This window comes from Nymphaea colorata, chromosome 11 (assembly GCF_008831285.2).
Source record: "Nymphaea colorata isolate Beijing-Zhang1983 chromosome 11, ASM883128v2, whole genome shotgun sequence".
NCBI lineage: Eukaryota > Viridiplantae > Streptophyta > Magnoliopsida > Nymphaeales > Nymphaeaceae > Nymphaea > Nymphaea colorata.
The window spans coordinates 10,907,269-10,934,589 of NC_045148.1; the positions used below are offsets into that span (position 1 = coordinate 10,907,269).

Consider the following 27,321-nt stretch of genomic DNA (forward strand, 5'->3'; position numbering starts at 1 on the left):
CAACAAAATGGAGTGGTTGAACGCAAACACAAAGATATTTTAAATATTGCTCGTGCCCTTCGTTTTCAAGCATGCTTGCCTATAAAATTTTGGGGGGAATGTGTTTTAACTGCTGCTTATTTACTCAATCGTTTGCCTACTCATCCTTTACAAGAAAAAACCCCCTATGAAGTTTTTTATGGACAAACTCCCAAATATAATCACATTCGTGTTTTTGGTTGCCTGTGTTATGCATATAACATTGGCAAAACTCATAAATTTGACCCACGATCACGTAAGTGTGTCTTTGTCGGATACCCTTATGGTCAACATGCCTATAAACTCTATGATCTTGACACTAATGAAATTTTCACTAGTCGAGATGTTAAGTTTATAGAAAATACATTTCCTTTTCAAAACCACCAAGTCCAAGATAGTGAAGTTGTTATACCTCTACCATCTCAAGAATCACTTGAATATGTACCCCAACCTTCCCCAACCAGCCCACCACAACCTCCTCCACCTCAATCACCTACACCCTCACCACCGGCACCACCATCAGATCACCATCAACCTAACATCGTTGATACTGTTACCCCCCACATTGATTCCTCTGACACTCAATTGCGGCGATCAACTAGACGGCGCGTTCCACCTTCACACTTTAAGGAATATCAATGTCATTCCATCACCCAGCCTACATCTTCTGCATCGACGTCGGCACATATGCAACCTAAAGGAACGAGGTACCCCCTGTGTCACTACCTTCATTTAGACAAGTTTTCTCCTACTTATCAAGCTTTCCTTACATCTATCCTCAATCACCATGAGCCGTCCACCTTCCAAGAGGCAATGCAACATCAAGAATGGAGAGACGCTATGGCAGCTGAAATTCGGGCACTAGAAGCCAACTCAACTTGGGATATTGTTTCTCTCCCACCAGGCAAACACCCTATTGGCTGCCGATAGGTCTATAAAATCAAGTATCATGCCAATGGTACTATTGAACGTTATAAGGCTCGACTCGTTGCTAAAGGGTATACTCAAACCGAAGGCATTGATTACACAGAGACATTTTCTCCGGTTGCTAAAATCACCACTATTCGATGTCTTTTATCAATTGCAGCCATCAAAGGTTGGAGTCTTTCTCAAATTGATGTCAACAATGCCTTCCTCCATGGTGATCTACATGAAGAAGTCTACATGACACTGCCTCCTGGGTTTACCCGACAGGGGGAGAACAAGGTGTGTCGGCTAAACAAATCTTTATATGGTCTCAAACAGTCATCTCGCAACTGGTTTTTTAAACTATCAGAGACTCTCAAACACCTTGGCTTCTCTCAATCTAAGGCTGATTATTCCTTGTTCTTCAATATCAATAAACAAGGCAGTATTTTCATCATTGTGTATGTTGATGATATAATCATTGCGGGAGACAATCGTGATGCCATTGAGAAACTGAAAGTCATCCTCAATAACAAATTTCAATTGAAGGATTTGGGAGATTTAAAATATTTCTTGGGTATTGAAGTAGCTCGATCCAAGAAAGGGATTTTTTTATCCCAAAAGAAGTACACACTGGATATCTTACATGAAGCAGGATATAGTGGTGCCAAACCTAGTGAAACACCCATGGAGCAATATTTAAAGTTGGATGATGAAAAAGGGCAACTATTACAAGATCCCACCTTTTTCAGGAAAATAATTGGTCATTTGGTCTATCTAACCATTACACGACCTGATATTATGCACAATGTTCACATGTTGAGTCAGTTCATGTCGCAACAAAAAACAATGCACTTAGAGGCAGCTTTCAGAATCCTTCGCTACATCAAATCTACAACAAGTTATGGGGTCTTCTTATCATCCCATAGTGACATGATAGTCAAATCCTTTTGTGATTCAGATTGGGCATCTTGCCCAATGACAAGGAGATCCACTTCAGGTTTTTGCATTTTCATTAGAGAAAGTCCAATATCTTGGAAAGTTAAGAAACAAACAACTGTTTCAAGGTCTTCAGCAGAAGCTGAATATAGAGCAATGGTGACTTGGATAAAGTACATTCTTAATGATTTTGGAATTATTCTTCATCAACTAATGGAATTACATTGTGACAATCAAGCAGCAATACACATATCTGCAAATCCGGTGTTTCACGAAAGAACAAAACATATTGAAATCGACTGCCATGTCATTCGAGAGAAGATCCAAAGAAAGGAGATTTGTACTAAGCAAATTGACACTGAAAATCAAACTGCAGACATTTTTACTAAGGCATTGGGAAAAGATTCGTTTGTAAAATTCAGATGCAAGTTGGGTCTCATCGTTCCTGGAGCACCAACTTGAGGGGGAGTGTTGAACGTTACTTCCTGTAATAGTCGAAGAAGATCGCCCAAAATCAAGGAATCAGAGATTGCCCAAAATCAAGGAATCAGAGATCGCCCAAATCAAGAGGATGAGTTGTTAGACGTTGCAGATTGAAAAATCACAACGAATTAGGAATGATGATCTTGTACGAGCAGAAATCAGGGATAGGATCGTTTCTCTATTCTTATCCAATTGCCCCTATATATACCTTGTAAATGGTTCATAGAAATACAATGAGAAATACAGTTTCTTTCCTCTCACCATCGTTCCTATTCCTCTTTCTTTAACACCAGCTGCCTGAGTTAGTCGTCTGTTCTGTTCCCCTCTCTGGACTGCTACTGCCGCAGCCTCAGCAACTAGCTTCCTCTGGCTCTTCCTGAAGCTGACCACCCGTCATATAACTGAGGTCGTCAATTGAAAGCAAGCGGCTGCTCCTGCACCAGCGCCGCTACTTTCTCCGTCGGAATTGATGCGCTGAAGAGAGAAAAGAAGAACAGCAAGAGGAGGAGGATGACATTGCAAGCCATTGTAAAACAGAGATGGCTGGTTAGAAACTTAGAACTCAGACAGAGGAAGGGAGAGATGGCTGTGAGTGGAGTGAAGCAAGGAGGGAGGCAATATATAGGGGGAGGGATGAGGATGAGGAAATATTGCCGTTGAGGGTGGTGGGGACCACTGAAACGGTGGACCGCGTTTAATCTTCCTTCTTTGAGGCAGAATTTTTTGAGTTCCATGGAACTTTACTATAGAGCAGAAACTTTAGTTCAAGTTCGACAGAAAGTTTGTTTCCGTTGCAGACGAACACATAACTTTAGTGTTGAGAGTTTTAGAGTCATTGCAAAACTTTTGTCCGTTAATTTCTCAATATAGAAACAAAAGTTCCATGAAATCAAACAAATAGAGTAAATGGAAAGTAAAACAAAAATTCTGTCTAAGATTAAAGCGCGGTCCCCCGTTCCAGTGGTCCCCACCACCCTCAACGGCAATATTTCCTCATCCTCATCCCTCCCTCTATATAGTGCCTCCCTCCTTGCTTCACTCCACTCACAGCCATCTCTCCCTTCCTCTGTCTGAGTTCTAAGTTTCTAACCAGCCATCTCTGTTTTACAATGGCTTGCAATGCCATCCTCCTCCTCTTGCTGTTCTTCTTTTCTCTCTTCAGCGCATCGATTCCGACGGAGAAAGTAGCGGCGCTGGTGCAGGAGCAGCCGCCTGCTTTAAATTGACGACCTCAGTTATATGACGGGTGGTCAGCTTCAGGAAGAGCCAGAGGAAGCTAGTTGCTGAGGTGAGCGCTGCGGCAGTAGCAGTCCAGATAAAGGAACAGACGACCAACTCAGGCAGCAGGTGGCCAAGGAATACGATGACGAGGGAGAAACAGTAGGCGATCATGAGGCCGAGGACTGTGAGGAGGATGCCCAGAAACAGAGACGGGACAGGATCTCGAGGCAGCAGGGCGAGAAGCGCCTGTGCCATGTGGAAGGAGAAGAGAAACAAAACTCTCCCACATCTTTCACTCGCCATGGTACTGACAGTTCTTCGCGCAGAGAACAAGTTACTCTGTTTCTTCGACTGACAAATGCATGCGCGGGTTCCTGTTTTTATAAGAGAGTTTAAACCTAAATACGGACTATATCACAGCTTTGCATTCCACTATTACTGTGAATATCCAAGATCCAGAATTTGTAGTGTGAAATATATACAATTTTTAAAAGGGTTAACATGCTAAGTGCATTGAGTTGAGATTACTATCTAATTCAGTTTTTGCAATTTTCCTGTTAATTTTCCAGTTTTCGCAACGAGGATTGGGTCTTTCAACCATGTTTTACGGGAAGTGCTTTGATTAATCTTCAGAAATTTCTATTATACGTGATAAAACTTCCCTAAGAAATCATGGCTCCTAGTTTTAACCTTACAAGGAAGACCTTTAGGAATCGAAAAGCAAGGGAAGGGTAGATAAGACCTTTTTCAGATATTCACATATTCATATTTGAATACGAATAAAAAAGAAAACATATCTAAATCCGAACCCAAGATCCAATTTTACAATCCGAATTTGATTATATTCATATTCATATCCAAATTCAAATTTTGAACCAAATTTTGCTAATTTTCAAAATGTAAGAGCATTGGATCTAAGATATTTATTTAAAAATAAATTCATTCAAAATCTGATCAGATATTTATTTATATCCGAATCTGATCGGATGTTTAGATTCGAATCCGATCAGATTTCTTAATCGTATGTTAATTTTTTTTTGATATCTATTTTTTTTGGATTGGTTTGGTCAGATATCCGATTCAAATCGAATATATTAACATCCCTATTAATAACTTAATTAAGAAACTATTTCTCCTATCTTTTGCATTTTCTTTCAATCACCTGCTTAAGGGTCCACCAATAGGATAAATGAACTAATACAGAGAACAAAGCAGGAATAATACTGAGAATTCAGACAAACACCTTGTTAAAAATTGCTCCTTACGGCTTTTGGAGCTTACTGCAACTGCTGCAAAATACTCAGATTGAGAGAGAGAGAGAGAGAGAGAGAGAGAGAGAGAGAGAGAGAGAGCCGATAAAATGTGAATATATAACAAAATTTGGGGACAAGAAGTCTCCTAAATACAAAAACAAAAACAAAAACAACATCAGGCATCTGTTAAAACATAAAAGTTGATGACATAGTAAACACAACTGCATAATTAGACATACATCTTGACAGCCTCAAAGACAGGGAGTTATATCCAATGGAATGCACTTATTTAGTGAAAAAAATTTGAATGTAAGAAAGTTAACAAACAAAAAATTAAGGAACTAAAAACCATATCCAAACAAAATGTTATTGCTAATTCATCTTTTGCTACTGTTTTTAATGACACAAGATTCAACAAAAAAAAATTCCAGCCTCAAAGGTAATATACATACATACTTTTTCATATGAAAGAAAGGTCATATAGCAATTTTCATATGAAACTGGCTATTTCATACGAAATGAGCCATCTTCATATATATAGGTAATGTTCATGTCATGCATGACCAAACAAATCCAGATACATAGATATATATCAATTATAAAGATTACTGACATAGTCAATAAATCTAATAAATTAATATTACTACCAACTTAGATGGCAATACAATCCTGAAAAGTTATAGAAGGTTCGCCAATGTTTTCATTTTCTCCAGCAATTAGATTTACTTGCTCCTTCTACAATAGGAACAATTTGTCGCCCCATTAAAGACAAATCAATATACGCCAAGTATAAAGGTCGCCGAGATAGATATTAAACCTAACAAAGGACTATTATTGCCAAAATGGATAGCAAAACTTAGCCAGGTTGCTGGCACACCTCACCACTGGATCACGTCGATCGTTAATCATTTACATTGTTTTCGTAAGAGACTTTATTCAGCCACCTATTTTGAACACAATGGATTTGAAATTAATGATAGGCAACAACAAGGGAAAGCAACGAAAGACAATTTAATGCACATAGTAAAATGCAGAGGGTTTACATCTGGCCGCGTCCACCGGAGATATGGAGATGATTTATTATTCCAAACTATATGTGTACAAAGCATTATGGAATCGAGTCGATGTCATGCCTTGCACGTTAAGTTTAATACGCATGAGATTGCAGGGACAATCTTTTCGTTCCATACTGAAAGCATAAATGTGATCATCCAAAATAAGTTACTCCATCTAATGTAATGGTGAAACGCCATTACTTGATGGAAACAAATATGGATCATATATATCCTGCCGAATTTACCACGCTTTATCCACTTGAAAAGGTAGTTGGTGTTAGGTCTGTTGAAGATTATTCACCATGAATTTTACAAATCATGCTTATATGACTCGCCTCCATTCTGGAACATCTATTAGAATACCAGCCGTCTGTAACGCTGGCTCGAAATATCCTAACAGAATTGATGATGTGGCAGATTGTGGAAGGTTCTAGAACTATTCGGTTTCTCTTGGAATCTAATTGTAATTTCCTTTATCAAAATATAAAGAATTTTATTTTCATTCATTATTTCTCAGTAGTATATAAATATCCATTTATCAAATGAATGAAACAAAGGGGGAGAGGCTCTGTTTTTCACTCGCCCTCAATTTTTCATACTCTGTTTTGTTAAACTCTGTCTACATGGTATCAGAGCTATTGCTGTTTCTGTGCAAAGTCTGCTGCGTCTGAATTTTTTGCATGCTCCTTTTTCAGTCTTGCATCCTTCCTTCCAATCTGCGGTACATTTAATCTTTGCAGATTCCTTGCTATTTCTATGTTTGGCACTCTACTGCATCGATTCCTTTTCTTTGCTGCTGCTGTACACTATTTCCATTATGGATCAAAACACACCCGTGATTTCGACCGATGATTCAAATGCCATTGATATTTCAAATCCCTTTTTTTTACACCATTCAGACAACCCTGGTGCTGTGCTTGTGTCCCAGCTGCTCACGGGAGATAACTATCCCACATGGAGCAGGTCCATGACAGTGGTAGTATTCCTCAACCTCTTGCCTTAGTACTAGAGTATCAGTTGTGGGTGCGATGCAATGACTTGATTCTTTCATGGATCATTAACTCATTATCAAGGGATTTGGGAGTAGCATTATCTATGCCACCACTGCGAGGGAGGTTTGGCTGGATCTGCAAAAACGTTTTACACAAAGTATGGCTCATCGTAAGTACCAGTTGAAGTCTGAAATCAATCGTCTCTTTCTAGGTATGCTTTCTATTGCTGCTTATTTCACCAAATTGAAGGCATTGTGGAATGAGTTGGGATCGTATGAACCTTTGCCAGCATGCGCATGTGGTGAGTTGAAAGAAGTATTAGGTAGACAACAAGAAGAAAATGTAATACAGTTTTTGATGGTCTTGAATAAGACATATAATGTGATTCGTGGACAAGTTTTGTTGATTGGACCACTGCCTACAATTGGAAAAGTATATAATCTAATGTTGCAGAAGGAAAAACAGAGAGAAGCGAGAGTTCAGGTTCCTACTGATCATGTTAGTCTGGCTGCTAATCCAGACTTTAGAGTGAACAGAAACAGAAATCAGAGAAGACCACAACTCACTTGTTCTTTTTGTCAAGCAACAGGGCATACTAGAGATAGGTGTTATAAACTAAATGGCTTTCCACCTAACTTCAAACGCAACAAATACAAGCATGATAAACCACTCAACTAGACAAACACTGCTTCTGGTATGAATGATTTTGTTGCAGAGATTGCTCATAGTGCTGCAGGAATAGTAAGCCATGGAAAGGAGACCATCAAAGATGCAGTGCTTATATTGACTTTAGAGGAGTACCATCAGTTCAAACAACTTCTTAAGGAGAAATTTGTCCCGATTTCTTCTACATCTCAACTTAATCTTGCTGGTATGTCTATTTCTGATCCAAACGTTTGGATATTGGATAGTGGTGCCAGCGACCATATGTCCTCCTCTTTGAACTTCCTGACCAATGCTGCTGAACTTGATTTTCCTTGTCCCATTTGTTTGCTAGATAACAATCTTGTTCATTCCACACATAAGGGTGAACTGAATTTTTTTGATCAACTAGTTATTAAACATGTTCTTTACATACCTCAATTTAGTTATAATCTGCTGTTCATTAGTCAACTGACCAAATCATCTAACTGCTATGTTTGCTTTGCTTGTGACAAATGTTACATTCAGGACCAGAACTCCAAGATGATGATTGGGGCAGGTGAAATGTAAAATGAACTCTACTTTGAACCAATTGTGAGCAAACTTGTAGCTTTGTCTCTTACCAGCACACAAACAAAAAACTGGCATATAAGGTTTGGCCACCATTCAGTTTGCAAAAACAGAATGTTTTCAGCTCTTGATCCTTCCATAGAAATGTCAAAAACTAGTTGTGAAGTTTGTCACTTGTCTAAGCAAGCTCACTTGCCTTTTCTGATTAGTAATACTAAATCTGAGTGCTTGTTTGATCTAATTCACTGTGACATTTGGGGTCTTTACAGTGAAACGTTTATTTTAGGTGCTCAATACTTTCTCACAATCGTTGACGATCATTCAAGAGCCACATGGGTCTATCTCATGAAGCACAAGGATGAAACAAAGTACCTTCTTCAAAGTTTCTTTAAAATGGTTGAAAATCAGTTTCATATATCTATTAAAAAGATTAGGACAGATAATGGAGCTGAATTCTTTTCGAATGAAATGCAAAAATTTTTACTTGTTGAAGGTACCTTGCATGATCACAGATGCGTCAACACACCTCAACAAAATGGAGTGGTTGAACGTAAACATATACATCTATTAGATGTTGCTAGATGTTTAAGAAATCACGCATGCTTGCCTTTGAAATTTTGGGATCAATGTATACTTATAGCTGTGTATCTTGTTAATAGAACACCCACACCTGTGCTTCAAGAAGAGACTCCATATGAGAGATTATTTGGTACAAAACCCTTGTATTCTCATCTCCGTATATTTGGGTCTCTGTTATGTCACCAATGTAATGCCAAAATCCAAATTTGATGAAAGAGCTCAAAAATGCATTTTCTTGGGGTATCCATATGGCCAAAAAGCGTACAGAGTATATGATCTTGAGTCTCATAAAATTATGTCAAGTCGTGATGTAAAATTCTATGAATCTATCTTTCCATTCAAAAATCATAACGATGAAAAGCCTGTTGTTGTGTTACCTCTTTCTATTCCTAATCAAGAGCTGGATTACATAGTTGATGCATCAAACATAAGTTTAGACATTGGCCCATCTGAATCTTTCCAAACTCAGCCTGAACGAAGTGAGAATGCCCATGAAATTTCATCAGATTTGATCTTGCGTCGCTCTCAAAGGAAACACAAACCATCAATCCTACTCAAAGACTTTTATTGTGGAATTGGAGTTGCTGATTGTCACTTAGTAAATTTCCTTTATCTAAGTACATGTCCTTTGAGAGTTTCTCTACACCTCATAAAGCATTTCTAGTGGCCATCTGTAAAGATTTTGAACCATCCTCCTTCAGTCAAGCGGTTAAGCATCAATGTTGGCATGACACCATGGCTGTTGAACTTAAAGCACTAGAAGAGAATGAAACATGGGATCTGGTGCATGCTCCAAAAGGCATAAATCCCATAGGGTGTAAGTGGGTTTACCGAATTAAATACAATTCTAATGGAACAATTGAGAGGTTCAAAGCAAGGCTTGTGGCCAAAGGATATGACCAAGTTGAAGGCCTTGACTATCATGACACTTATGGTCCGGTGGTGAAACTTGTCATGGTAAGGACTTTACTTGCTGTTGCAGCCCAAAACAATTGGGTGCTGCAACAAATGGATGTTCATAATGCATTTTTACATGGCGATCTGGACGAAGATGTATATATGACATTGCCACCCAGCTATGGCAGTGAAGGGAGACTAGAATAAAAAATCATTATATGGGCTTAAACAAGCGCCAAGAAACTGGTTTTCAAAGTTTTCCACAGCACTTATAGACTATGGTTTTAGTCAATCAAAAGCAGATTATTCTCTCTTCACACTGCTCAACAAAAATTGCTATATGGCTGTCATTGTCTATGTAGATGACTTGATAGTAGCAGGAAATGATAAAAATCAGATTAGGTTGTTTAAAAAATACTTAAGTAGCAAGTTTCATATGAAGAACCTTGGTCTGCTTAAGTATTTTTTAGGCATCGAATTAACAAGAACAAAGCATGGAATTTTTCTATCACAGCATAAATATACATGTGATATCCTGGATGAAGTTAGCCTTCTAAATGCCAAACCAGTTGACTATCCTTTAGAACAAAAACATAACTTTTGTGATGAAACAGATGAAGCTCTTAAGGAACCATCTGTGTACAGAATACTTGTAGGAAGACTTATATATCTGACCATCACTAGGCCAGATATAGTTTCTGCAGTTCATGTGCTTAGTAGGTATATGCATAATCCTGGACATGTTCATCTAAATGCAGCTTTGCAAGTTGCGAGATACTTGAAGGATAATCCTTGTCAAGGAATCCTATTATATGCCAATACTAAGTTCCAGCTGGTTGCTTACGGTGATGCGGATTGGGCAGAATGTAAAGAAACTAGGAGATCAGTTGGTGGTTACTGCATTTATTTGGGAAAAAGTTTGATTTCGTGGAAGACAAAAAAGCAACAATCAGTATTTTGATCTTCAGCTGAAGCTGAATATCAAGCTATGGCTAATACATGTTGTGAGATAGTGTGGTTAAAAGTGCTTCTTGCTGATTTACAAGTCGTTCATAATGTTCCAACAGAATTGTATTGTGATAGTAAAGCAGCACTACATATATCTAAAAATCCAATATTCCATAAGCGTACAAAGCATGTGGAAATTGACTGTCATTATGTAAGGGATTTAGTTAAAAATCATACAATTCAAGCAACACATATATCATCAAAGCTTCAGTCTGCCGATTTGTTTACAAAAGCTCTAGCAAAGGAGAAGTTTCAGTTTTTAAAATCCAAACTAGGTGTGCTGGATTTGCACATTCCAGTTTAAAGGGGAGCATTGAAGATTATTCACCATGAATTTCACAAATCATGCTTATATGACTCAGCCCCCATTCTAGAACATCTGTTAGAAGACCTATTGTCTATAACGCTGGCTTGAAATATCCTAACAGAATTGATGATGTGGCAGATTGTGGAAGGTTCCGAGACTATTCGGTTTCTCTTGGAATCTTATTGTAATTTCCTGTATCAAAACAAAAGAATTTTATTTTCATTCATTATTTCTGAGCAGTGTATAAATATCTATTTATCAAATGAATGAAACAAGGGGGGAGAGGCTCTGTTTTTCACTCACCTTCAATTTTCCATACTCTGTTTTGTTAAACTCTGTCTACAAGGTCCAGGACCTTCAAGTTGGAGGTGGTGAAGTGTTGAATCCCAAGGGTACATTCTTGGCACAAACTGGTCAGTCTCTTCAACTGTGTATTTTCATTCCTTCATGGGTTAAACTTTATCTTAGTAAAACTTTCATCAACATTATTCATTGTGGTTTTTCTTTTTCTCCTGTAAAATGAAATAAGTGCAAGTGAGCAGATCAATCCAGAAAACAGAATTGGAAGAGAGAAAAAATCACGTGCTTCTCAAAATGAGGGTCATTTGCCAGGAGTCCTGTTCGACGGTTCCCAAAAAAAAAAAAAAAGAAGTATTCACAAACTGGCTGTGGTATTTGGGATTAGGTGCAGTAACGTGGACCTTAAATGAAATGTTATGTTCAGACTGCTTGCATATGGAAGTTTGTCTGTGTGGCATCCAATATAAGCAACCAAATTCCTGTAGAATTTCTCTCCTTCCATCTCTTGGGGAGAAGTAAGACGAAAAAAAAAAAGAAAAAAAGATATCTTCAAAAACTGGCTGTGGTGTTTGGGATTAGGTGCAGTAATGTGGACCTTAAATGAAATGTTATGTTCAGACTGCTTAGCAAAAGGCGCCTCCACTACCTCTATGCTAAGAATACATAGAATCCAGAAACGTTTGACATAAGCCATCAACATTATGTCCAATTTAACACATGAATGCAACAACTTGGCAAAGAAGATCGTATGATCACCCCCTGTTTTGTCAAAGTGAACTTCCATATCCATATAACTGCAACCTCCAACACGTAAAACGGCACACATTTACCTTATTCGCGGGTACTAAGTGCCCTTCTTGCTTTCCACTTCCAACCTTTTCATCGATTAGCTTCACTGCTGCCACCCGAACAGGCTGCACCACTACCCTCATATTTGCTTGGTTCTTCCAGAAAAAAGAAAAATGGAAGTCAATATCCTGCAGTTTAAACAGCGAAGCAACAAAGAAACTTAAAAAAAAAAATGAACAACCAATTGCCAGCAAACCAACCAACCTTGTTAGAAAGATCAAGCTCTTTGGTTGGGTCGTTATCATGGGGTGATATGCGAAGTCGTCGAGCTTGGCAAGATTGGCTTGAGAAGAAGAGGAGGAGATAAAGGGGAAGAACAAGAAGAAGAGGAGGAGACATAGCTTAATAGGAAAGTCTAGTTGCAAAGGCTTGATGAAGAAGAAAGATGAAGATGGAGAGGGTTTTATCCAACTTGAAGGTCCTGGACCTAACACCAACTACCATTTCAGGTGGATAAAGTGCAGTAAATTCGGCACAATATATATGATCGATATTTGTTTCCATCAAGTAATGGAGTTTCACCATTACATGAGATGAGATGGAATAAATTATTTTGGATGATCACATTTATGCCGAACCTGGCTTTCGGTATGGAACAAAAAGATTGTCCATGCAATCTCACGTGTATTAAACTTAACGTGCGAAGGCATGACAACGACTCGATTCCATAATGCTTTGTACACATAAATCATCTCCATATCTCTGGTGGACATGGCCAGATGTAAACCCTCTGCATTTTACTATGTGCATTAAATTGTGTTTATGTTAGGATCGGCACCGGTTGGGCTAGATAAGTCCGAACCAATGACGTCCTAAGTTCCCAAGATCTTCTTGAGGCCTAATCTAAAACCAAAAATCCTAAACAAATTAATTACAAGAGTCTACCCGGCCAGACAGGACCCCGGCGCAAACCCAATAGTACGGTAAATACAAGTGCGGGTAACCCTTTTCCAAAAACATAACTATGGTCAACCTACTACAAGAAACTAAGAGAGACGTGAAGCTTTACAATTCTCGAGCGATACAAGATCTTAAACCACTAACAACTCACTCACAAACCACACAAACCACTTCTATCGTCCAAACCACACCCAATACCCAAGTAGGTAAGTCGGCTCCTTGCGGTCGTGTCTCGGGCAAGGGGCCCTTGAGGTACCACGAAAGGAAGCTAGGCCGAAGCCGGGCTAAAGCAGTAAAGAAAAACAAACTACTATGCTCCCTCAAACAAAAACACCCTCCCGCAATCTACAAGAGAGATTAGAGACGATACCGGCCAAGGAGAAGCCTTGGCTGCGCCGGATAAGGGACCACGGGGTGAGAACCCAGCCCCGGGTGTTGCAGCTCACAGTACTCGAAAACCAGCTGAGGAGAGCCTCCACAGAGTTCGCTACCGGAGGGGAATGCCTAGGCGTCCTGTCGCTGCTGGAAGGCTGGTCGGCTGAGCCGAGAGGGATGCCGCGTTGCTGCTGGGCGCTGTGCCTTCGCAGCCGCCTGCTGCCTGGTGACCGGGTGGTGCAGGACATCTGATGTTGCGCCGCGGAAACCCGACGAGGTAACACCCGCTCAGATGATGAACGCCGGCGAGGAAGGCGAGGGAGTCGGCAGCCGGTGAGTGCCTTGTGCCGAGAGGTGGGCGACCCCCTGTCGCCGATGCTGCGGCCTGGAGTGCCGAGGAAGTGAAGAGGGGGGCTGAAGCCGGGAAGCGGCAACGCCTACCTGCCTACCTTCAGGAGTGGCTCGGCCACGCACGCCAGAGTGATGCCGACGGAGTGGAGGAAGGCTGAGGAAGAGGGCCGGACGCGAGACCTAGTCCTAGCTAAGGCTGGGTTAGGTTCGGTATGGCTGGGCTCTATAGGTGGCTTGGTCTAGTCCAGAAAGGCAAGGGGCTGAGGTAGGCTAAGGGATCACGTGGTCTTAGGTGCGGAATTAGGTTGCCTATCTACACGGTAGGTCTAGTCGGGCTGGTCTAGGTCGAGCCTAGGCTCAAGGGTAGGTGGTCGCAGTTGACCAAATGTGGGTAGAGGATGGACTCAGTGGGAGGTTAGCTAGTGGACCGCGTGTAGTGAGTCCGGGTGAAGTAGGTCAAGGTGGGTCCCTCGAGGTAAGCTCGGGGTGACTAGGCTTAGCTTAGAAGAAGGGAGTTAGGTGGGGCCAATTGATGCCTAAGTGAGCTAAGTGAGGCTGAACGTGGAGGCTTAGGACAAGGGCGAGAATGGAGGGGGTTGCCTAAGAGAGGTGGCGGCGCAAGAGGAAACCTAGCTAGGTGGGTTAGGACTTGGCTGGTTGAGCCAAGGTGGGGCGCCGGATCCTTGCTGCGTGGCAAGATGATGGACTAAGATAGAGGGCGCTAGAGAAGCTTCTAGCGATAAGGAAACGAGTGGATTCCTTTCATAAATGATAGGAAGGAAATCGCCAAGAGATAGGAGGGGATTTTGGGCGTATGACCCGAATTTCTCCTAGACCTCACTCGAGATCACTCAAGGAAGGAGATGGGGACACGTGGCTGTGATGTGCAGTAGAGGAGGGCTGCGGATTGGGAAAGATCAACTGAGGATTGCGGCTGGAGACAAATGAGGAAGGATGGCTGGGACGCGCTACAACTTTCCTACGAAGAAGGAGGGAAGACGCGTGAAGAGGTGGAGCAAAGCCACGTGGAGCTGGCGTGGCTGCCACGTGGAGCTGGCGTGGCTGCCACGTGGAAACACGTGGGACCTAGCTGGACACGTGAAGGGGGAGCTGGCTGAGGATGTGGCAGCAGGGTGGTTCAGATTGTGACACTTGGCGCGATGGAGGGTCGAGACGCGTTGACGATTAGGGTTGACAAGGGAAAAGGCTACGAAATAGGAAACACAAATGCGGCGATGATGGCTTTCCTAAAAGCTTGGAGCACGAGATCAGAGGATGATCTCGCGTGGGGACAGGTGGGGCTAGCTGGGACGCGAACTAGGAAGGCTGCTGGATGAAGGACACGTGTAAGAATCAATGGAAAAGATGAAGACACGTGGTACTAACCTGGAAGAGCCGGTGCCAAGGATGGAAATCTCGCACAAGGTTGGCGGCTAGGGCTGCGATCCCTTGTCCCTTTGTCCACTTTACCCTTACTGCATTTGAATGAAACTTCAGGGAAGGAAGGGCAGAAGTGTCTTCTTCCACCGGATCAATGGAGGTCACCGGAATATGCAGCGGCGACTGGAAATAGACAACTTTCCAGTGAGCGGTTGGAATTCACTTCTAGCCGTCGGAATTCGCTCGTTTTTGGATATTTGGAACTTCTTTTCAAGGCAAATCCAATGGGATGATTTTAAAAATCAAATCAAGGCCAGAGCTTATGTTTAGGCTGCTGGACCGAGATGTTGAGGGGAAGAAACCGAGCCTTTTTCTTTTGATTTTTATGGCTCTTCCACCGTCAAACCTTGATCGAACGTAGCTAGATTAAACCCAACGATTGTCTAGCTTCCCCAAAACGTGTAAGAAACCTCCTAAGGCCGATTTCACCGTCAAACTCTAAATCCACTCTCGGGTATTGCGAGGGAAGATCTAGGAATCTGATAGAATTCCTCCTTAGAACAATCACCACACAATTCTTGGAGTAGAATAGAAAATCAAAGGTACTAACCTTGGCTGTCGTTGTTGAAGCCAATGGAAATCCTCACCTTCAACCTTCCCTATTCCAGATTCGGTCTCTCAACTCCCTCGGGTTCAAGGAGAAGGCACCTAAATCTGGTTTTCGAAAATTCAAAGGGGTACTTACTGTGGACAAAGGAGGGACCGCCGCCGGTGGTGGAGATCCGCCTAAGCCTTCAACCTTATGCCGATGTCGCCAAGGACGGTGGCTCTTCAAGGTTCTTTTGGGAGGAGGAAGCGCCGTGGAGGTAGAGGACGCGAGGAGGGAGGAGACACAATCCGTTCGGTGAGAGGAGATGTGGGAGGCGAGAAGGAGAGACCTCGAGAGAGGGATAGAAGAAAAACGCCCAAATGGCCAAAATTCAATTCAATAGCATAGTTTGTACATGGATCCAATTGCTTATATACAATTCCTATTTGAGCCTAGTTCACAACCCGAACTTGACTCTCTACCGGCCCCAATTACTCAATGCGCAAGGCACAACCCGCCTTGCCTAGGTCCCTTATTCAAATCCGCCTATGAACATAATTTCTGAAATGAAATAAAAAACGGGCTTAGCTCCCAACGAGTAAAGCAAATAAAGAAGCCCCTAAGCCTTGCAAGCCCAGGGTGGGGACCTCGTGCAGGTAACCGCCTGCACTTCGGGTTTGGTTTAAGGGCTAGGTCTGTATGACTTAGCCGTTTGCCTAAGATTTTCAGTCTTAGATAGCCTCAAGGGTTTGGGAAAACCATACTCACATTAGGTTCAGACTTGCCTAGTTCGGTGAGCCCTACAACCAGACCAGAAACACCTTGAGACACATCCTGTTTGAGCACCTCTTCGGACCTAGTTGCTCCACTCACTCCTCCCGCTGCAACCGGCTCCGGTGCTGCCGTTGCCTCCTTGGGAATCTTCTCGATATGCTGAAGTGACTGAGCCCATAAGTCTGAGGCTTTACGCTTAAGCCGACTGGGTTCGGCCTGCTTAGTCCTTGCTGGGTCCGGACCTACCGGCTGGTCCGTAACAGTTTCGTTGCTTTCACTCGTTGTTGCCTATCATTAATTTCAAAACCGTCTCTCAAACATCCATTTCACAGTAGAAACTACAAAAAACAATGAGACATTGGGGGGTGACTTTATCTGTTCCACATGCTGACTTCGGGTACTAATGTGCATGCTATAACTTAAAGCATAAACATTTTTATTATCTTCACTGTCATAGAAATACGCACAAAATGGTAGTAGGATATCCGCATCCACCCACTTGGGTAGAAAAGCATCGTTCTGTGGTGACCCAGACGAGCTTAAATGTTTTATAGAGCTCTTTTTTACTATTTAATTGGGTGAATAGAAAGAGTATTTTAGTGTTCACTAGTCAAAATTCACTTGAATTATAGTCCTCAGGTAGTGTCTCCATTATCCTTCAACTTTGCATATCAATGCCTCTTTATTTCAGCACAAAAAGTTGTATCTAAATCCGAACCCAAGATCCAATTTTACAATCCAAATTTGATTATATTCATGTCCATATCCAAATCATAATTCAAATTTTGAACCAAATTTTGTCAATTTTCAAAATGTAAGAACATTGGATATAGGATATTTATCTAAAAACAAATTTGTTCAAAATCTGTTAGATATTTATTTATATCCAAATCCGATCGGATGTCATTTTTTAGATCCGAATCCGATCTGATTTCTTAATAGTATATTAAATTTTATTCCATATCTAATTTTTTTGAATTGGTTTGGTCAGATATCCGATTCAAATCGGATACATTGACATCCCTATTAATAACTTAATTAAAAAACCATTTCACTGGCGGATGGTTCTGCCAATACCTATCTTTTGCATTTTATTTCAATCACCTGCTTAAGGGTCCAGCAATAGGATCAATGAACTAATACGGAAAACAAAGCAGGAATATTACAGAGAATTCAGACAAACACCTTGTTAAAAATTGTTCCTTACGGCTTCTCGAGCTTATTGCAACTGCTGCAAAATACTCATTTTTTTATCCTCACTGCATGTTGAGAAAAAAAGAAGAGAGAGAGAGAGAGAGAGAGAGAGAGAGAGAGAGAGAGAACTATTATTTACTACAGGCATCTGTTAAACATAAAAGTTGATGACATAGTAAGCACAACTGCATAATTGGACATACATCTTGACAGCCTAAGAGACAACGAGTTATATTCAATGGAATGCACTTATTTAGTGGAAAAAATTTGAATGTAAGAAACTTAACAAATATAAAATTAAGGAACTAAAAACCATATCCAAACAAAATGTTGTTGCTAATTCATCTTTTGCCACCGTTTTTAATGACACAAAATTCAACAAAAAAAATCCCACCCTCAGAGGTGATATACATACATACTCTTTCATATGAAAGAAAGATCATATAGCATTTCTTTCATATGAAACAGGCTATTTCATATGCAATGAGCGATCTTCATATGTATAGTTAATGTTCATGTCATGCATGACCAAACAAATCCAGATACATAGATATATATCAATTATAAAGATTGCTGACATAGTTAATAAATCTAATAAATTAATATCACTGCCAACTTAGATAGCAATCAATCCTGAAAAGTTATCGAAGGTTCGCCAATATTTTCATTCTCTCTAAAAATTAGATTTACTTGATCCATTTACAATAGATACAATTTGTGGCCGCATTAAAGACAAATCAATATACGCCAATTATAAAGGTCGCCGAGGTAAATATTAAATCTAACAAATGATTATTTTTACCAAAATGGATAGCAAAACATAGCCAGATTCCATCGATCGTTAATCATTTACATTGTTTTCATAAGACTTTGTTCAGCCACCTATTTTGAACCCAACGGATTAATGCCTCTTGCAAGTGTGCTGGCCAGATGTCTATACAAACTTGGCTGTTTCTTTTCTTCCTCCTCTTATGCACAAGCCTATGTTTTCCTCTTTTTATTTTCTGTTTTATGTTGATTTTCAGCACATTCTAGGTATAGATTAAAGGCATTTTAGATCAGTGGTTTGCTGTACTTTATGTATATAATGTGTATTCCTTTTATATATGATTATATATATATTACATGTTTGGAGGATAAGAGAAACCAGCCAGCAATCTCTTCATTGCACTAGCTGCTCAATCTTCTTCGTTGCGCTAGCTGCTCAATCTTCTTTCTCCCAACCATTGTGTTAAAAGCTTCTCGTACTAAAAAGGATATATATATATAACACAAGTAAATTGACAAAGTAAGATTAGTATTGGCCAGAGGAAATAAATTTGGGAGACCCATCAAATCCTGAACCACTTCAGGGTTTTATGGGTTGAGCAAACTCTGAGTTGCATGCACTCTTATTGCTCAGTTCTCTACCAAATAGTTATGAGACTCTAGTTGTTTTTTTAAACAACTCCGCTCAAGATGGTGAATGAAAAATAAAGTATGTAACCAGCAATATTCTAAACAAAGAGACAAGGACAAATCTTTTGGTACTATAAACTCACAAGTGATATTAATAAAACGGAGCAGACATAAGAATCATAGACATGCTAGATCAAAATTCAGGTCTAAATCAAGACTCAAGATGATAGGTAAATGATTCTATTGTGATATTATAAGTCACAAAAAGATTGATTGTAAGAAATGAAAAGAAGAAAAAGAGAAAAAAAAAGTCAAAAGAGTGGGAAACCAAAGACATATACTACAATTGCTTTAGATGATGAATCAATATTGCTTTTATATGAGAAAAATGGTTGTCTTACAGTTGAGAATGATGATTTTATATAGACATGAGATATAATGACATCTTACCATGCCGCATCGTGTAAAAATTTGTTCTCATCCTACAAAGCTGATGATCTTAAAGTAGTGCACATGAATAATAGTAACACTTCAAAGATGGTTGGGGCGAGAGATGTTTGCATTGATACAATCATACAATTTAAATTGACTTTGAAAGATGTGAGACAAGTCCCAAACCTTAGAATGAATATATGGATATTGTGTTTTTTTTTAGTCGGGTTGGTTGGAAATTGACAAAGCTTGATTTGTATTGGCAAGAAGAAGAAAATTTGGCTTTGTCTTTGATATGAAGTCTTGAATTAGTAGTGTTGAAGTAAATACAAGTGCTTTTAACACTTTATCAGATTTGTGACATAGGAGGCTTGGCCACATGAGTCAAAGAGGAATTGATTTGCTTTCTAAGAAGAATTTATTACCGAAGGTAAAAGATGCAATTGACTTCTTATGATTATTACTTGGTTGGTAAGTTGTATAGAATTTCTTTTTAGAAAAAACATTATTCAAAAGCTAAACATGTAATTGATTTGGTTTATTCTGATGTTTGGACCTATAAATGTGACATCTACATGTGGAACATCATATTTTGTCATATTAATTGATGATGCATTTAAGAAGATATGAACTTTTATAATACAAAACAGAAGTGAAGTAAGTAATATGTTCATGATTATTCATGTAATAGTTAGACATGAGATAAAATGAAAAGAGGAAGAGATTATACATTTCATAATATTTCTTGGTTATGTAGATGATGAAGTTGGTTATGGAATATGAAATATAAAGAATGATAACAACTACAAGAGTTGTGATGTTGGCTTCAGAAATGATAATACAATTGAAGTAATCATGAGAGACAAACAGTTGGATGTAAATGCAAGTCATGAGCCAACTTTTATAGATCTTGAAGAACTTTCATCTAAGCATGATGAGATCGAAGAGAATATAGAGATAAAAGAAATCAAGGTAGAAGAGTAGTACACAAATGACTTTCTTATGGAGATACAATCTAATTATAAACATGATATGGAATGAATGATTTCTCTTCAGTTGTAAAGCAATATGAGAGAGATAAAAGGTCACACATTTTATCTAAATATTCTCTTAATAAGTATGTTATGTTTACAAATAGTATACAATCAGAATCCTATGTAGAGGTGCTAAATAATGTGCATAGATATGAATAGATACAACTATGCAGGAAGAGATAAATTCTCTACATAAGATTACACTTATGATTTGGTAGAACTACCAAAAGGAAAGAAAATTTGTAAAACAAGTAGATCTATAAGCTTAAAAATAAAGGCCAATGTAAGTAGAGATAGAAAGGCCAGTTAGTGGCAAAAGGTTTCAAGTAGGAGATTGATTTTGATGACATTTTTTTTCCTGTAGTTAAAATGTCATCTATCAGGGTAATACTTAGTTTGGTAGCATATCTAGATTTGGACTAGGAGTAGTTAAATGTCAAAACTACATTTCTCTATAGAGATTTAGAAAAAGAGATCAACATGTCACAACCAGATGGTTTTGTAGTTGTTAAGAAGAAGCACATGCTTTGCAAGCTGAGGAAGAGCCTCTATGTGCTTAAATAGACACTTAGATAGTGGTGCAAAAATTTGATGCATTTATGATATATCAAATGCTGTCTACTTAAATAAACACTTAGAAACTCATTGTGTTTACATCAAAGAGTTCTCATAAGGTACTGCTTTTGCCCTGCTGCCTCGAGATGCTGTCCTGTCTCTGTTTCTGGGCCTCCTCCTCACAATCCTCGACCTCAAGATCGCCTACTGTTTCTCCCTCGTCATCGTATACCTTGGCCACCTACTGCCCGAGTTGGTCGTTTGTTTCCTTCTCTGGACTGCTACTGCCGCAGTGCTCACCTCAGCAACTAGCTTCCTCAGGCTCTTCCTGAAGCTGAGCACCATCACTGACCAAGGCAGCTATGCTACTGGAGGACCATACAGTCATAGTAGCTATTTGGCCAAGTATAGAATATTGAAGATGGCTTCTTTAGAAGATATCCTATTGCCATTTTGTGCGTGCATTTCTATGACAGTGAAGATAATAAAAATGTTTATGCTTTAAGTTATAGCATGCACATTAGTTCCCAAAGTCAGCCTGTGGAACCTGGCTTTAATTCTATATGCTCTTATTCAATATCCCCCAGCATATAACCTTTCCATCAAGTAACTAAGGTTGTATAGTGATAAGGTTGGTAAGAATGACTTTGTCTATTTCATGGCTGAAATTAAGGAGCTTAAAATTCTAAAGGATTTTAGCTTTTATATATATATATATATATATATATATATATATATATATATATATATATATATATAACACAGAAAAAATAGCAAATTTTACACAGCCTATCGCAAGCTTATACTGAGTCCAACAGACGACCATTTTACTCGGCCATGGCAGCACGAAAGTTCCAATGATATCCAAATGATTGTCACAAAAGATGTATACATGTATTATATGGTGAGAAATCTCTCAGGTATAATACGGTAAAGTTGTATATTTAGAAAAAAATCTCGACAATTTTTAAAAAAATTTATAACATTTAATAAATCCTGAAAATTATAAAAAAAATAAAAAATCATAAAAATATAAAAAACGTGAAAAATGCATATAATACACATATAATATGCATTTTTTCACGTTTTTTTTCTGGTGTTTTTTTCAAAAAGATGCATTTTTTCACGTTTTATATGGTTGACTGTGCTTTGGCATATTATACATATTTTTTTTTTCAATAAAACATGTTTTCTGTAACAATGAACCAAATGCATCGATTGACTTTGGGTACTAATGTTCATGCTATAACTTGAAGCATAAACATTTTTATTATCTTCACTATCATAGAAATGCACGCACGAAACAACAGTAGGATATCTTCTAAAGAAGCTATCTTCAATATTCTATACTTGGCTAAATAGCTAGTCTACTAATAAATAAACAAGATTTCTTGGTTCCAAACATATTAATATTTGAGTTCCTGATCAACTAGAAATCTCAAAATGGAAATACTAATTCTACATATTTCAGTCCAATTCTCCTTACCCAACAAACACAAAAGGACTTTTACTCCTCCAGGATCGACTAGTTCTGCTGTTATCTTGGGTGTAAGTCAGAAATGGTCAGTCAGCCTGAGTTCGGGTACTCATCGTCTCTTGAAGAAAGGATTGGTCATCGTCTCTTGAAGAAAGGATTGGACGTTCGCCAGACCTGATCGTCTCACTGGACTTAGGTTAATACATTCATTTTTGGTGCTTTTATCAAAGATTTATAATGCTTTTAACGATATATTTTAAATATTTAGCTGCCTGCTAGATAACTTCAAATTTATATGTGTGTGTTTGTGTTACGCTATATTAAGCTCCAAAAGCCAGTTTTTTAGTGGGTAAAACAGACGTCCAAAATCTTATAAACCAAAATAGGAAAGCCAAATAAGGAAGATCAGGGCTTCCCAATTGTAGCCAAACAGGATTTGGATCACAAATTCGGACTGCTCTTATTGCCTTTTTTTTTCGTTTACTCAATAATTTTTCAATAAACTAAATTCCTATTTTAATAAAAAAGAAGAAGACCAATGTGGAGGTCTTGTTCTCTGCAGTTCAAAGAACAAAGCCTCGCCCCAGCAGCCTTGACATATTAGCCATTGCCCGGACTGCATGCTGCAGAGCAAACCTTCATGCCACATTAGAAATGAAGTATGGTTGTCCGCCAGAAAAGCTATACAAGGCAGCTAAGCTCTGCAGTGAATTAAACGTCCAAGTTCGAAGGCACCAAGATGGTTATATCTGCCCAAAGGGCTGCAAACCCCTTGCAGACCAATCAGTATCTCTTTCTCCACAATAAACTATTGACATACTTGAAGAGTAGATAATACAGCAACCAATAGTACAACATAGTTACCTACTTTTGTATCAAAATCAAGGGATGGATCCAGCATTCTTGTGGTAATGTAAGTAAAATCCTTCCACGGCATGCAAAAGTCAGGACCAAAACCTCTATGGACACCATCAGTATATGTATAGAATATATTAGTTAAGTATTCATCCACCACACATGGTACTAGAACTGCCTCTTTCCCAAAACTCAAGTCTTCACATAAAACAATGTGAAGAACTAAACTATCCAAAGAAAAGTGTTAGTTGCTATGTTTGTTGGATAGTGGCCATGAGCCCCATCATTTTCTTTGTAATTGCAAAGGGGATTCTGCAGTTACGAAATTAAAGAGGAAATTGATTACAAAATCAACGCATTCAGATCAGATGTACCTTTAATCATATCAAATTTTTTGGATATTCATATATTTGGATTCGTCGAATTCGGATGAGAAGAAGTTTATACCATATCCGAATCCGACTTTAAAATCTACATCCGAATCAGATTTTTAGTTATACTTGAATCCGATCCAAATTTTAAGTTGTATCCCAATCCGATCCAAATGTTAAGTTATATCTGAATCCGATCCGGATTTTAATTTATATCCAGATCTGTTCTGAATTTGAATTTTAAGTTATATTCGAATCCGAACCTAGAGCATGAGTTGGTGTCCCTACGTTTTGAAGTTGTTACGTATGAATGATTGAGCAAAAAGAATAGCCAAACACATCAACTTAAAGTTATGACATAAGAAGAATATAAATTGTATATGAAAGAGTATAATATGATTAATAGGTAATGACTTTTATGAAGTTGCATATAATCAAATAATTACCATATTATCATTTAACTTAAAGAATTTAAAACTATATCACATAAAACTAATTAATTAATAATTCATATTATATTTAATTAATTTTTTTGTGTAAACAAGCAAACAATTATAGTTAAGGCATCAACTAAACATGATATCTTAAATAATGTATTTATTTAATTAACATTAATAAAAAAGTTTGTATCAAGAAATTTCAATAAAATGAGTATTTTTAAAAATATGAAAATTAATCACAAAAAAATAAATTTAATGTGAAATAACTGTTGGTAAGTTTATCGTATATAAAAAAAAATTAAAAAATTATGTTTTGGCTTCACTTAAAATTTTAAAACTATAGTTTGGCTCTTGCAACAAAACAACTCGTAAGTTTATCGTATATAAAAAAAATTAAAAAACTATGTTTTGGCTTTACTTAAAATTTTAAAACTATAGTTTGACTTTTGCAACAAAACAACTCGTAAGTTTATCGTATATAAAAAAAATTAAAAAACTATGTTTTGGCTTTACTTAAAATTTTAAAACTATAGTTTGACTTTTGCAACAAAACAATTCGTAAGTTTATCGTATAAAAAAAAATTATGTTTTGGCTTCACTTAAAATTTTAAAGAAATGAATTTAAGTGTGTCATCTAAACATCGAACTAATTATTCAAAACTAATTAAAACTATTTTTTCACGTATCCAATTCTTTGAAAACATTTTTTTATGAGGTGTTGTACTCATTATAAATGACATTTTGAGTTCTGTCTCACTAGTTGGGACATGGAGTTGATTTTGTCAATGTTGATAATTGAGGAAAAATGATGATAGAAACATGTCAATTAATAGTCAAAGACTAAAATGCATTATTTTATTTTATTTTATTTTTTTATGGGCCAAATCGACGGTTAAGATCATTCTTAATGGTTCAAACACCTAAGAGTCTGCACCTACCTGATTCAATTTTTTTTACTAGTATATTTGACTTCTATACTTTCTTCATGATAATTGTTAAATCAGGTGACCCATATTATTTTTTATTAAAAAGGTAATATTTAATAATTTTTTTATTTCATTTAGTTAATTAAAATAATTTGTGTCACATTCGTAAAAAAAATGTTCAATGATATATCAGATAATTTATTAGACCTCTTACCTTTATTACAATAGTTTTTTTTTTTTACATAAAATTGCATAATTACTCCAATGATATATAAAATAGCTTATTAAATCGAACAATTTGTTGTTTTCCTATTAAGTTAAAAACTTTTGTTTTCAAGTTCGTGAATTATGTGTTAAATATCAAATACCTAAGACTTTTGAATGAATTATATGATTATATAAAATAGTTTATTTGATTGATTAAATAAGTAAATTGATAATTCGATAGATTTTTTTATAAGTTTAGCAGTTTTTTGATATTAAACATGTTTATTTGTGACAGTGAAGATGCTTTCAACTTAAAATGAATATCATAATGCGTTTGAGTATTTTATTTATTATAAAACATATTTTTTATATGATTTCTATATTTTTTCACAAGTTTTCCATATGATTTGTATATTTTTTTCAAAAGTTATTCATATGACATTTCATATTTTTTTCATATCAATTGTGCATATTGAACATTGATTTGATTATTTTTAAATAATAACATGTTTATTTGAGGTTAATTTTCATATTTTGAAAAATACTCATTTTATTGAAATTTCTTGATACAAGTTTTTTTTATTATTTTTAATTAAATAAATACATTATTTTAGATACCTTGTTTAGTTGATGCCTTAACTATAATAGTTTGCTTGTTTACACAAAAACGTTTAATTAAATATAATATGAATTATTAATTAATTAGTTTTATGTGATATAGTTTTAAATACTTTAAGTTAAATGGTGTATATGGTAATTATTTGACTATTATTATATGCGAATTCATGGAAGCCATTACCTCTTATTTAGATTGTACATTCACATACAATTCATATTCTTATTTAGTTAGAACTTTAAGTTGGTGCGTTTAGTTAATCCTTTTGCCCAACCATTTATAGGTCTCAACTTCAAAACGTGGGGACACCAACTCAAGGTTCGAATTCGGATTTCAGCACCTGCGTTTTGGATTCATATATCAACTCACGGTTCGGATTTGGATTTCGAATTCAGATATCAACTCATGGTTTGGCTTTGGATATCAAGCTTTAATTCAGATTCAGATATCAACTCAGGATTCCGCTATACGGTTAAGTATCTGATCAGATATTTACTTAAAACGAAATCCGAATCCATAAGAGAATGAGTATCCGATTGGCTATTTACTTAAATCTGAATCCGAATCCGATCGGATGTTATTTCTTAAATTCGAATCCGATCCGATTTTCTTATTCGAATGTTAAATTGCTTACCATATCCGATTTTTTAAAGACATTTCAAACAGATATCCGATCCGTTGACATCCCTACATATGTACAACTAATCTGTATTCTTCGATTAGCAAAGCTGCGCCCCTCAGAAGCAAACCCGTGAAGCCTTTTCTCTTCAGCTTCTTCTTTTTCCTCTATTGTTTACAGGTACTGCTTCTTGCATTTGAGACGCTACTGGTGGTGGACCTACTGCACATACAAGAGAGCCTAACAGAGACGCCGTTCCGCTTCGATTACTCCATCAGTGGTATCAGAGCCACACGGTTCTTCAAATCCAAGTAGGTCTGTCCAGCCTTAGTTGGTACCTGTGATGCGCACGCATGAATACAGTCAGTTTATCATGCTATTTTAAGATCATGCATACTGAGTATGTAGCATATTAGATAATTTTGAAGCATGTTAGAAAGAACAGTTGATCTTTTGTCTTCGGATTAGATATTTCATGCTATGCTCTGTTTTCTGTATTTGAGTCTGAAAGGGACACCGAACAGAATCAAACCGACTCGATCTTCAATCTTAGTTACTAGTTGAACAGGATCTATGTCAACCTTGACGAGGGGAAGAAGTATCCCTATCGAGGATTCTCTTGAAGGTTCCGAAAGAAAAATCAAAATAAGTAATAGAATACTAATCAAGGGTTTGAGAGAGGAAGAATACCTCTGCCAGTTGTCCTCTGCCATTGTTGACAAAGCGAAGTCGGTGAGCGGTGGGCAGGTCGCAGGTCGACCTTGTTCGCCGCTGCTCTCCAAAGAAAAGCCAGTGACTGGAAAATTGTT

General features: G+C 37.8%; 1 protein-coding gene across 1 annotated transcript in view; it reads left to right on the top strand.

Moving 5' to 3' along the window:
• Positions 1-27,321, top strand: part of LOC116264231 (pentatricopeptide repeat-containing protein At1g05670, mitochondrial) — a 51,888-nt gene that overhangs the window by 15,289 nt on the left and 9,278 nt on the right. The gene's annotated exons all lie outside the window — the stretch shown is intronic.